The sequence below is a fragment of the Ananas comosus genome, unplaced genomic scaffold, assembly GCF_001540865.1.
Source record: "Ananas comosus cultivar F153 unplaced genomic scaffold, ASM154086v1, whole genome shotgun sequence".
Taxonomy (NCBI): Eukaryota; Viridiplantae; Streptophyta; class Magnoliopsida; order Poales; family Bromeliaceae; genus Ananas; species Ananas comosus.
The window spans coordinates 1,969-15,745 of record NW_017891583.1 but is presented as its reverse complement, the minus strand read 5'-3'; the positions used below and the strand labels follow the sequence as shown (position 1 = coordinate 15,745).

At 48.1% G+C, this 13,777-nt stretch overlaps 1 long non-coding RNA gene across 1 annotated transcript; it reads right to left on the bottom strand.

Annotated features, from left to right (window-relative positions):
* Window positions 1–7,549: 7,549 nt before the first annotated feature.
* On the bottom strand, window positions 7,550–9,237 carry LOC109705008. The gene is made up of 3 exons (XR_002214571.1): window positions 9,227–9,237; window positions 9,033–9,109; window positions 7,550–7,589 (listed from the first exon to the last, which is right to left on the bottom strand). It is a non-coding gene; the product is annotated as an uncharacterized LOC109705008 (long non-coding RNA).
* Between the last annotated feature and the right edge of the window lie 4,540 nt (window positions 9,238–13,777).

Genomic DNA, 13,777 nt, shown 5'->3' with positions numbered 1-13,777 from the left:
AAAAGATGTCAGTGACAATAAAAGTAGAAAGGCGACAGGTAGGTGAAAATGCTAACCTACTACAACATGATATCTATGGCTATGAAAGCAAAAGTATGAAAGCAACTATGCATGAGATGCTCTATGAATGTTCACAGAGCGAAATAGTAAAGTTTCCGTTGTTACTATTCTATCAATGTCCAAATTTTTAAGTCATCATTATCACATGTCATATACGGATATAAAGGTCTTGTGTGTCTCCATCCGTGGGAGCCGAGTACATCCGTAGGCTGGCTTGTGCCGTATGTGGCCCCTGAGTTCACACTTTGTAGTGAGCCTGGCCCACGGCAATTTGTCTGTAATCCCGCACGGCAATAAACGGAATGGCCATCTCCGGTTTAGTTGCCTCCGGGTGGTGTTGCGACCCTACAAGCATTGTGCGAATGAGCACAATGCAAGTTAGTAATCTGACTGTCGCATGTACCAAGTCCTCATGTCTTAAGCAGGAATGTGTCAAGTTCCCTAATGTGTCTATCCCTATGTCATCATGTCTCTACATGGAAATAGCGCGGTGTATAGTGGCCTATCAATATATCTCTATGTTGCAGTTCATAGTTTACTAGTTTTCAAGTGCCCGCTTTTATGACAACTATTCCATTCAAGCATGATAAAAGTCTAAGTACGCTCAGCTCATATTCATAAGGATGTATTACCACTGCAAAAATAAAAGCTCTTCATACAGCATTCTATGTTTCTACTATATAGTTGTAATTTTCATCATACACGAGGATGGCCATTTAATGCCCTCTAAATTCATAATAATCCATTAGCATATGTGTTATGAACTTAAAATAAACCTGGACAAGTAGGGAAAGAGCATAGCTGTTTCCGATCACGGAAGCAACCCACCGATGACAACGAAAACTCCTCGTGCGCTCCAACGAGGGTGTCCCTCTAGGTCTCCTAGTACCCTAGAGGTACAAGAATAAGTGTCATAGTGACAAACGATCGCAAGGCTCAATAGAATATAGGAGGGGACGAAACTACCGATTGCGAAGGAAGCCTTCTCACAATCTCAATCGGGTGCTAGAGTCCTGGCCACTATAACCAATGGTCAATTCCCATCAATTTGATCAAAAGCCCAAAACGAAATTCCCCATAATTTAACCCAAATCCAAAATCTAGGTTTGAATCCGTTATGAAATCCAATACAAACTCGAATCTAGAGGGAGAGAACATGTTGTCTACTTAGAAGCTCTAAAATACAATGTCCTAAATCCTTAAATCCCAAGACCCTATCTCGAATCTCTAAGCTTGAGGCGTCACTCATGGGAGGAAACCCAAAATGTAGCAAGAAAAGTAGGAGGAGATAAAGTATCAAACCCACCAAAATCATCAAAAATGGTGTGTTTATATATAATTTGAGAGGAGTTCTACCTTGTCTTCTCTGTTTGGGCTCAATATAAGAGCAGCATTGAGCTGGGGTGTTATATGGTGTTGAACAATTGCAAAATTTTTACCCCCTCTACGAATCACAGCCCAAATCGCACTGCGTACCGGGTACACGGGTTTGTGTACCGGTACATCCCTCCCACGAAAAGCCAAACCCGACCTCGGTGCTGGGAAATGTGTTGTACCGTACACAACAGCTCGGTACAGCCATCAACCCCGTACCGTACAGCAAATGGAATCTTGTAACGTACGCGTCCGCTGAATCATCCGAGAGCTGACCAATATTGGATTTAGTTTCACGCTTTAAACCATATTGTGACGACCATAGGTCGTAACACTGTCAATGACCACCGAAGTCGTGTAAAGTTCGTACACCACAGATCAATCACTCGAACTCTGCATTTGCCAAGGTCCAGGTTGTATAACATTCACACCGCTTCCTAAAAAGGAGTTTCGTCCGCGAAAGCTCGAAAGTAATAAGATCTCAGGTCATACTGAAAAAATGGGGTGATAGCGCTCCCAGTGCTCTCTACCCGTGGCCTCCGCTCCCCGTGGTTGCCTCAAAGACCTTTCATATCGGAAATACCCGTTCCGCAGCTTCCATCACCTCGCGAGCGCAAAATCTTCACGGGTTGCTCCTCTGAAGCTCAATCCTCGGTTCGCAGCCTGGTACAGCTTCCAAAAACAATGAAGCTGGATCATGAATGGTATCCCTCCGAAGACCGATACATGAAAGACGTTGTGCACGGCTCGGATAGGTTCGTGAGAACAAAGGTCGTATACGCTAACGGACCACACGCTCCAAGATCTCTACGGTCCAATGAAACGGGGGCTTCAACTTTCCCCGGAATCCGATCTCGTTGATGTCCTCTAAGTCGCGAGACCTCAAGAATCACATGTGCTCCAACTTGGAACTCCAAGTCTCCGCCGTCGTCGATCGGCGTAGCTCCTTGTCACTCTGCGCCGTCAAAGTCGCTCCCAGAGCATTCGAACCTTATCCTCTCGCTTCCTGGAAGCACATCCAGGCCCTAGAGCAACTCTCGCCAGACTTCCTCCAATTTGAAGTGGCGATCTACACTTCCGTTCCATAAAGTGCTTCGAAACAGGCGGCCATTTGTGATGCTTGTCTTGATACATTGTTGTTATAAGCAAACTCCGCACTAGTAGGTGCTCGGCCCATCCTCCCTGAGTCTATCACACATAGCCCGGAGCATATCCTCTAAAGTCTGAATAGGCGCTCCGACTGCCATCACTCTGCGGGGTGGAATGCTGTACTGAATCGAGGCGAGTGCCTAGGGCGTCGCTGCAGACCCTCCAAAAGTGAGACACAACCGGGTGTCTCGATCAGATACAATCGATGTGAGGCACTCCATCAAGTCGCACAATCTCATCAAGTACACTTGTGCGACTTCTCTCGCCGTCCAAGATCGTATGAATAAGGTATGAAGTGCGGCCGACTTGCGTCAACCTATCCACGATCACCCAAAATAGCGTCATGCCCCCCTGTGAGGCGGCATATCCTGTTCACAAAGTCCATGAGTGATCTCTCTCCACTTCCACAACTGAATAGGCAACTCTGAAGTTCTTCCCCGCGGGAACTGCTGCTCAGGCCATACTTGTTGCAAAGGTTAAGCATTATAGCGACAAACTCGCACAATCCTTTTTCATCCCAGGCACCAATAGAGCAACTTTAAGTCCTTATACATTTGGTGCCACCCCGATTGTCCGGATGTATAGCATAGGGCGCCCGGTGCGCCTCTTGAAGAATATCCTCTTTAATCCCCGAATCCGCCGGTACACAAATCCGTCCGCGGAAACGCATCAACCCATCACCGTCTAAGGTGAAGTCACCGGTGCAACCATCAATCATTTTCCCTTTAATCTTTTGCAACTCCACATCAGAAGCTTGCTTTTCTTTAATCCTGTCCAACAAGGTAGGCTGCACCACCAATGTCATCAACCTCATAGCCGTGTCAGGAGTCACTATCTCCAACTCCAACCGCTTCATCTGCTCGATCAACCGCGGTTGAGTCACAACATGCATCGCCAAGTTTTCCATCGATTTCCTACTTAGCGCATCTGCCACCACGTTAGCCTTGCCCGGGTGGTAAAGAATCGTCAGATCATAATCCTTGAGCAGCTCCAACCATCTGCGCTGTCTCAGGTTCAACTCCTTCTGAGTAAACAGGTACTTTAAGCTCTTGTGATCCGTGTATACTTCACACCGTTCGCCATAAAGGTAGTGGCGCCATAGTTTCAATGCGAACACTACGGCCGCCAACTCCAAATCATGCGTCAGGTAGTTCTTCTCATATTCCTTTAGTTGGCGAGAAGCATACGCGATCACCTTGCCATCCTGCATCAATACACAGCCCAAACCATTAAGTGAAGCATCACTATAAACCACATACCCGGCTCCAGCTACTGGTAGGGTCAAGATCGGGGCGGTAGTCAATCGTTGCTTCAACTCTTGGAAGCTTCTCTCGCACGCATCATTCCAGATGAACTTAACACCTTTATGCGTGAGCCTCGTGAGGGGAGTAGATAACTTTGCAAATCCCTCAACAAATCTCCGGTAGTAACCGGCCAATCCAAGGAAGCTCCGTATCTCCGTGACGCTCGTCGGTCTCGGCCAATCCTTGATTGCTTCGATCTTCTTGGGATCCACTGCTATACCTGATCCTGAAATCAAGTGTCCAAGGAAGGCTACCTCTCGAAGCCAAAATTCACATTTCTTCAACTTGGCATAAAGCTCCTTTTCCCGAAGTACTTGGAGTACAATCCTCAAGTGTTCCTCGTGATCTGCATCACTCCGAGAGTAGACCAAAATGTCGTCGATGAACACCACGACGAACCTGTCTAGATAAGGCTTAAAAACACGGTTCATCAGATCCATAAAAGCTGCCGGGGCATTAGTAAGCCCAAACGGCATAACTGTGAACTCATAATGTCCATACCGCGTTCTAAAAGCCGTCTTTGATACGTCCTCGGGTTTGATCTTCAACTGGTGGTATCCCGACTGCAAGTCTATCTTGGAATACACACATGATCCCTGAAGCTGATCAAACAAGTCATCGATCCTCGGCAACGGATACTTGTTCTTGATCGTGACCTTATTAAGTTCACGATAATCCACACAAAGGCGAAGTGATCCGTCTTTCTTCTTGACGAACAAAACTGGTGCTCCCCAAGGCGAAACACTCGGTCGAATGAAGCCTTTGTCCAACAGATCCTGCAACTGTGCCCTCAGCTCCCTCAGCTCTGCCGGTGCCATCCTATAGGGTGCCTTTGAGATTGGGGTAGTCCCGGGAACGAGATCTACCACAAACTCAATCTCCCTATCAGGGGGCATACCCGGTAGCTCAGCTGGAAACACATCCTGGAACTCTCGCACCACCGGAATGTCCTCAATCCTAGGGGTGTCATCCTCGCCCCTCAACACAACACTAGCCAAATAGGCTACACAGCCTCTGCTGATCAACTGCCTAGCTCGAGACGAGCTGATCGTCATCGCAAACAGCGAACTCCGGCATCCACTAAACACCACTTCAGTCTGCCCAGGTTCTCTAAAAGTAACCGTGCGATTCTTGCAATCAATCGTGGCATAATACTTGGTCAACCAATCCATGCCCAAGACCACATCAAAATCTCCGAGCTTGCGCAAAGCTAGCAAATCTACGGGCATGATCCAATCTCCTACCCGAATAGGGCAACTGGGGCTATACTCTCTAATATCCAAAATGTGGTCGGGTACAACAACATGTCCCGTATGCAACAAAGAAACCAACGGGATGCCATGCAACTCGGCAAACAGCCGATCTATAAATGAATGCGATGCACCGGTATCAAATAAAGCACGAACTCTAATGCCATCAAGTAAAATGATACCTGCAACCACATCCTCGGCTGCTGCCGCCTCCTCAGTCTGAGCGGCATACATGCGCCCACTCGGGGCCTGTCGAGATCCCTCGCTCTGGCGCTGGGCGGGTGGTCGCCCAGGCTGGTACTGTGTCGATGGAGTCCCCTGGCTAGCGGCTGGTAGAGCCGGTGCCGATGCAGTCGACGGTGCCGGTGAAGAACCTCTCGGGCACTCGGTACGCACGTGGCCCTCCTGGCCACACTGGAAACACCTGCCCGCCCGCTGTGGACACTGCGGTGGGTAGTGGGGACCACCGCAGATCACACACGGGGAAGGCCGGCGCCGATCGGATCCTCCTCGATGCGCTACTGAGCCGCGTCCACGCTGCTGGCTCCTCGGATGCTTCGGCGGCCTCCTAGAGTGCATCTGGCTCGCACCCTCAGCCGCAGGCCTCTTGGCCTTCCCTCTGTCCCTAGCCTCACGCTGCTCCTGGACCTCTGTCGCGCCGCTCTCCACGATGAGCGCGCGATCCACCACCTCCCGGTAGGTTTGGAGGTTAGAGGATTGCACGAACCGAAAAATAGACGGTCTCAACCCTCGCTCGAAAATGCGGGCCTTGTCCTCGTCGTCCCGCACGACGAAGGGCACGCAGTGCAGAAGCCGAGAAAACTCTCTCTCGTACTCGGCTACAGTCCTGTCACCCTGGCGCAAGCTGCGCAAATCCTGTTCCATCTTCCTCTTGACGCTGGTCGGAAAGTAGTGCGCCAGAAGAAGCTCCTTGAACCTCGTCCAAGTGATAGATGCCAAGTCAGTGCTGGGGTGCTCCTGAAAGTCCAACCACCAGCGGTAGGCCTCGCCGTCCAAGTGGTGAGTGGTGAGTGGCGAGCCAAACTCTGTCCCTCTCCTCCACGAAAGTGTCGCGAAAGAGCTTCTCCATATGCATCAACCACTTCTCCACTATCCAGTGGTCGACCTTCTCGCCGTCAAAAACTCGGGGACTGCACCTCCTGAACTCATTGAGACGCTCCATCAGTCTATCTCGCTCCACCCCCTCAACCAAAGTAGGGAAAGCTGTTCCAACCGGGGGCCTCTGCACAGGCGGTGCTACCAAAACCTCCTCCTGGGGTACGGCCGCAGGCGCCGCACGCGAAGAACTAGACGCGGGGGACGGCGCTCTCGGCGCAACGTCCACAACTGGTGCTGGCGGTGTAGGGCCCTGCGTCTCCCTAGAAGCTGCTGTCTGCTGCAAAAGTAGATCCTCCAGACGCTTCATCCGCGCCTCCTGTCGGCGCGCCGCCTCAGTCTGCTGTCGGGCCGCCTCCGCCTGCTGAGTGACCAAGTCAGTGAGGGCTGCAAGCTGGCCCCTAAACTCACGGACCTCGCTGGATCCGGAGGTAGCGGAGGTCTCAACCTCCTCGAAGTTTGCCGCATTGTCCGCTCCGGCAGATTGGGAGCGAGTAATCGGCATCGTCACTACAACATCATAAAAGCGCAAGTTAGTAAAAACCCACGCTATCGCATTCCCGCTCAAATAAACAATACCCAAATCATGCGAAAGTATGGAAGTGTTCTACACTACTAACTCCCGATGTTACGTTGTCGGCCGCCAACGTAACCCTCCGCGAAGCTAGGAGTTATACACTTCAATTTAACTCCACTTTCTAGAGTTATTCAAGATACCCAATCTAGATACTTTCGCTTACAAATCGAATAGACCTCGTCTCTCACGAGCCTATTTCCTATAGTCCAACCGGCCTAAGGTTTACTAGGTCCCCTAAGACTCAACCCTAGGCTCTGATACCAAATTAATCTGTCACGCCCCGGGACCCAGCGGAAGCCCGCCCGGCGCGTGCCCAGACCCGCCATATGTCTTCAACATATAAGGCGTCTAAAAACAACAATTAATCTGTCACGCCCCGGGACCCAGCGGAAGCCTGCCCGGCGCGTGCCCAGACCCGCCATATGTCTTCAACATATAAGGCGTCTAAAAACAACAATAATAAAAGCAATAATAATAGACACCTAGGAGCATCAGAGCATAATAAGTGTCTAAAAGCTACAACAAAGGATAAGGTAAAACTGTAAATTCACTAAGTAAAACATAAGGTAAAAACAACAGGAATCCCATAACAAGTGCTAAAAGGAGTACAAGGTGGTCTCTCTATACAAGGTACAAAATCTCTCCCTCTTTCACAAAATATGAAATAGAGGAGTAACCACCTATCGCAAAAGAACTCTCCGCGAGCTAGCTACGCGACACCCTTGCCGCGATCCCGTGCCTCCGCCGGTGCCGAAGGCTCTGAAAAGGAAACCATAAAACGAGGGCATGGGAACTATTAAAAATAGTTCCCAGTGGGCAATTACTGACTTCAGTGCATGCACCACAAGGCCCAAAGCTACAAAAGATGTCAGTGACAATAAAAGTAGAAAGGCGACAGGTAAGTAAATATGTAACCTACTACGACATAATATCTCTACTTAGCATGAATAGCATAAGTATGAAAGCAACTATGCATAAAGTAAATGTCTCCAACTATCATGATGTTCACAATGTGAAATAGTGAAGTTCCGTTGTTTACTATTCTAATCAATGTCCAAGTAGTACACTAAGTCATCATCTGTCCACATGTCATAATGGATATATATTGCCCAATCTGAGAGACCCACCCGAAGGCTGTCTATGGCCCTGAGACCCAATCGTAGGCTGTCTGGCCGGTGCCGAGCCTAATGGCCCCGTGGTAGTCATCATCCCCACCCTAGGAATGAGCCTGGCCTACGGCAATCCACTTCAGCGCCCAATCCCGCACGGCGAATATGTATCGCGATGGCTATCTCCGGAGTGCCGTCTTGTAGGGAGCGACCCTCACAAGCATGTGCGAATGAGCACAATGGCAAGTAGTCAAACGATCTGTCGCAAGTACCAAGTCCTCATGTCTAATAACATGGAATATATCGAGTGTCCCAAAGGCCTATCTCTATGTCATCATGTCTCTAACATGGAATATATATAGCAGATGTACAAAGGCCTATCAATATATCTCTATGTTGCAGTTCCATAGTTCACTAGTTTCGAGTGCCCCTTTATGACACTCTTGTTTTCTATGTCAAAACATGGCAACTATGTTCCAAAGCACATATTCCAAGTCATAATCCTCATAAGAGATGTATTTTTCACTTGCAAAATAAACACTTTTCCCATATGCATGCCTTCTACTCATATAGCTCTACTATAAAGTGAAATTTTTCATATTACACAAGACATGCATTTTAAGTGCTCTAATATTCATATAAATCCCATTTAGCATAGAAATGAACTTAAAAATATTTTACAATAAGTAGAAAGAGCATAGGGGTCATTTCGCCCCATTTTCCCGAAGCCAAACCCACCGATGGCAACGAAACTCCTCGTGCGCTCCAACGAGGGTGTCCTCTAGTCTCCTAGTACCCTAGAGGTAGAGAAACATGCGTCACACGAACGAAACGAACCATCAATAGCTCAATCATTAAGCTAATCAAGCATAGGTGAGGAAAACTCACCTCTAGTGCAAAAATCTCCTCTAAAGCTCCAAAATGAAGCTAGGGCTCATCCAATCCAACCTAATGGAAGCCTCTAATCCACACAATCTAGCTTCAAAAGCCCTAGATTCAAAATACCCAAAATAAACCCTAATATCACAATCTAGGGTTTCATCTCAAGAAATCCAATAAATTAAGGATCAAAGGGAGAAATCAAGTCTCTAACCTCTCAAGAAGCTCCAAACTTAGCTCCAATCCAAGTGGGGTGGGAGATCTCCTCAGCCACAAGCTCCTCTCCAAGCTCTAAGCCATCAACAATGGTGGAGAAGCATAAAAAGGAGAAAAGGAAAAGGATTAATCCACCAAAACCATCAAAAATGGAGATCAAATCCAAGTGGAGCAAGGTGGAGCTCCTCTCACCTTCTCCTCCTATGGTTCCAGCACAAAAAAAGCCCTAAGGGGCGTGGGTGCTGTTATAAGAAGCCCACAATCGCGAAAAACCCCCTGCAGACCAAACTGCACGAAAACTGCCTCCTTGTACCGGTACACGGGCTCTTGTACCGGTACAAGGCCGACGAAATTGCAAACCCGAGGCTCGGGTCGCGTGGTCTGCGGCTCTGTACCGGTACAAGCCCAATGGCTGTACCGGTACAACCATCAATCCTTGTACCGGTACAAGGCCAGTCTTGTTCCGGTACAAGCCCTGCTGCAGGCTACCCGAGAGCTGTCCAAAAATCCCGATTTTAGAATTTTGGTGCCAAGTCCCACTCCAACATCCTCGGGATGCGTGCCAGGGGTCGGGACACTATCAACGACCCTCCAAAAACTGTGGGAAAGCTCCAAACACAGATCAAACACTCGAATCTTGCGATTTGCTAAGATCCAGTGTATTACACCAATCTTACCGGTTAAGCTTGTTAACCCCAAAAACTCATAACCCAAAATCCCTTTCTTCACCGGGGAGGCTCCAAGCACTACCGACCCGAGGGACCGTCTTCAGGGACCTCGCTCCCTGTGGTGTCGATTTCCGGAAACACACCGCTTGAGGAGGAGCGACCTCCCTCAAGCCAAGACTTATTATGTGTGTCGATCAAATCCCCGCGTTGGGGATATTAAGCCACTTGTCACAATGCCACTTTTGTAATAGGTTTTCTACCTATGTTCTCATGTCACTTTCTAGTCGACCTCATCACAATGCCACTATAGTTAAGTCTATGTTTAACATCCATTTATTCAAGCTAATCTATCTCTCTATTGTCATTGTCACCATTTGTTTACTTGTGCTAAGTCCAAGTCCCACTATCATGCAATTCCTAGGGTTCAATAACACATGTCCATTATGGTTCCATTTCTCTCTATTTTCAAATACACTTGGAATAAACATAATGAAGACAACCAAAGTTCACATATGAATTAACCCTAATATGCATGAAAGAATAAACAACCATATGCTCAAGAATAGAGAAATAGACATAGAGGGGAATCCAACGATTCTGGCATGCACCCCCCACCTCTAATAATCGGGTGGGTGTAGAATGTGAAGACTCCTGAACGCTACGAACGCCGGCTCCGCGTCCTACAACCCGAAATGGTGCCAAATTAGGCCCTATACATATGAACTACTCCCAAACATTTTCGTAATGTTAAACGGAGTTGTCCCACACGTTTAGGACACCCCCAATTAGGTTTCCATGGGTCAATTTGTCCCCGAAAAATCTTAGGGCAAAAGCTCCAATTTTCAAGCCCTAATATTGTCATTTAGGGTTTCCCCATGAATCGACCCCAACCCTAAGCAAACAATAGCTTAGGATCATCTAAGAAGCACTCTAGTAAGGTTTCTAGACTCTTGGAACCATCCCTAGGGCATCTACCATGAGCCCTAGTGATTCACCATAAGAGCTCCTCAAGTAAACCATGGATTTCATGGTGTCAAGGTCAATAGAGGGTTTCCAAGGCTAAAAACAATCCAAAACTCCAAATCTTAGGGATCAAAACCAAGCCCTAGACTCATTCATACCAAAACTCACCTTAGCCCAAGCTTCTCCAAGTCCTTCTTGTAGGAGAGCTTGTAGAACCTACCAAAGCTTCCAAATCCACCTTCCCTTGCTTCTTCTTCTTCTTCTTCTTCTTTTTCTTCTTCTTCTTCTCCAAGCCCTAGAGCAAAAGTTCTAGAGAGAGAAAGAGAGGAAATGAGAGAGAATGGTGAAAATTGCTGTGGGAGTGAAGGGGATCAGTATATAAAGTGTTGTAACAATTGCACTTAAGCCCCTCTACTTGTTTCCCATTGATCTGCCCAGACTGGGCACTTTTCGCCTTCGGGGACCGGTCTCCCCGACCAGGGACCGGTTCCCGAACGGGGGTGTTCTAGGACTTAGCCAATTTTTTTGAGTTTTTCAGCTGTTGCGCAGCGAGGGACCGGTCTGCCCGTCAGGGACCGGTCTCCCGAGGACCGGTCTCACTACCAGGGACCGGATGCCTCAGGACTTCCTGGCAGGCTACGCGTATGGGGACCGATCTCTCCTTCAGGGACCGGTCCCCGAGAGCTCAAAATCTGGGACTTTGCCAGATTTTCAGATTTGCTCTCTCGGGTCCCTTTTAGCTCCGTTTATGAACTCTAATGCACTCAGGGTCCATTCTAACTCATTCAATTCCGCGTTCCGCTCGTTTTGACGGAACTGAGCACGATTTACGAGGGATGTGGTATGTTATATTCTCCACCCCTAAAATTTAGTTTTGTCCGCGAAACTACTAAGATTGGAATTTAAATTTCTTACCTCACTTCGGATTCTTGAAGAGGTGAGGATAACGCTTCCTCATTTCGCTTTCGAGCTCCCACGTTTCTTCCCGGTTATCGTGTTCGCACCAATGAACTTTAACATACGGGATTTCACGGTTCCGAAGCTTTCGCATCTCCCGGTTGACAATATACGCCGGAAACTCCTCATAAGTCATATCCTCTTGGAGCTCTATCGGTATATACGAGAGAATATGATTTGGGTCATACACATACTTGCGGAGTTGGGATACATGGAATACATCATGTACTCCCGCGAGTCTCGGTGGTAATGCCAACTTGTAGGCCACCGCACCAACTCGTTCCAAAATCTCGAAGGGTCCGATATAGCGGGGACTCAACTTCACGCGTACACCGAACTGTTTAATTCCCCGCATCGGCGATACCTTTAGAAATACGCGGTCTCCCACCGCGAACTCGATATCCTTTCGCCGCTTGTCGGCATAACTCTTGTGCCGTGACTGCGCCGTCACCAACCTTTGTCGGGCAAGGCGGACTTTCTCTTCCGCCTCCCGCACCACATCGGGCCAAGAACCATTTTCTCGCCCACATCGCTCCAGTGTATCGGTGAGCGACATTTCCAGTGTATCGGTGAGCGACATTTCCTTCCGTACAGGACCTCGAATGGCGCCATCGCAATACTTTCTTGATAGCTATTATTGTATGCGAATTCCGCCATCGGTAAATGATCATGCCATCCGCCCTTATAGTCAAGCACACACGCTCGAAGCATGTCCTCAAGTATTTGAATTGTCCTCTCCGACTGACCGTCACTTTGAGGATGGAAGGCCGTACTAAAATCGAGCCGCGTGCCTAATGCATCTTGTAAGCTCTTCCAAAAATGAGATGTGAACCTAGGGTCCCGATCCGATACAATAGATACCGGAACCCCGTGAAGCCTCACCACCTCGTCGATATAGACTTGAGCTAACTTGTTGCCAGACCAAGTAGTGTGGATCGGCAAAAAGTGTGCTGATTTTGTCAACCGGTCCACAACTATCCATATCGCGTCATGTCCACCTTGTGACTTAGGCAGACTTGTCACAAAATCCATTGCAATGTTTTCCCATTTCCACACGGGTATAGGTAGACTCTGCAATTTTTCCGCTGGAAATCGACGCTCCGTCTTCACTTGTTGGCACGTGAGACATTGCGCCACGAACTTCCCTATGTCTTTCTTCATGCCCGGCCACCAATAATGTAATTTCAAGTCTCGATACATTTTGGTGCCGCCCGGGTGAATGCTATAGGGAGATTGATGCGCTTCTTGCATAATCGCCCTCTGAAGATCGTCGTCCTTGGGCACGCACCAACGATCTCGATATCGTAGTGCGCTATCGGTTCTAATGCCAAAATCTTCGGCACTACCGCTCTCAACTTTGCCCCGCACCTTTTGGAGAAATACATCCGATATTTGCAATCCTTTGATTTTCTCCAACAAGGTTGGTTGCATAACTAAGGTGGCAAGTGTTGCCGGCACTCCCGGCGCCACAATTTCTAGCCCAAACCGTTGCATCTCCTTTTGCAATGCCTGTTGAGGTCGGTAGCGGTACCCACTGATGATTACTCTTTTTTGCAGTAGTTCTCACACCCAGTTGTTGATATCTTTTTGCAGAGCCTTCTTTTGCGGCTGCTGCTGTCGCCGATTCTGATTGTGGAAACGGAGTCGCGAAACCCTTCCCTGGTTGCAGTACTAGAGGAGTACCATCTACAGGTAGTTTGGGTACTTTTGGTTCATGTACATACTTATGTTGGTTTACTCGCTGGAGTGAGGGATGTTTGTATCTTGGAGACTTTCTATGTATAATGAACCTAATGTTTATTTATATTTTAGTTTCAGTTTAGCATCTCTCTACCGTGTGGCTGTAGCTTGGTTTTGTTTACAGGTACAGCTATCGCTTCATATACAAGGGTAATTCCAATGTATACGGCGGGTCTGTTGGGGTGCCCGGGGAAACGTGTAATCCAGAGCATGACATGTCACGCCCTAGGACCCAGCGGAAGCCCGCCCGGTGCGTGTCCAGACCCGCCATATGCCTAAACATATAAGGCGTCTACAACAATAGTACAAAGAGACAAGAAAGATAAAACATCTACTAGATTATCAGAGCATACAACAACTAAATTCTAATGACAAATATAATCAAATAAAACTGAACAACTAACATAATCCCAAA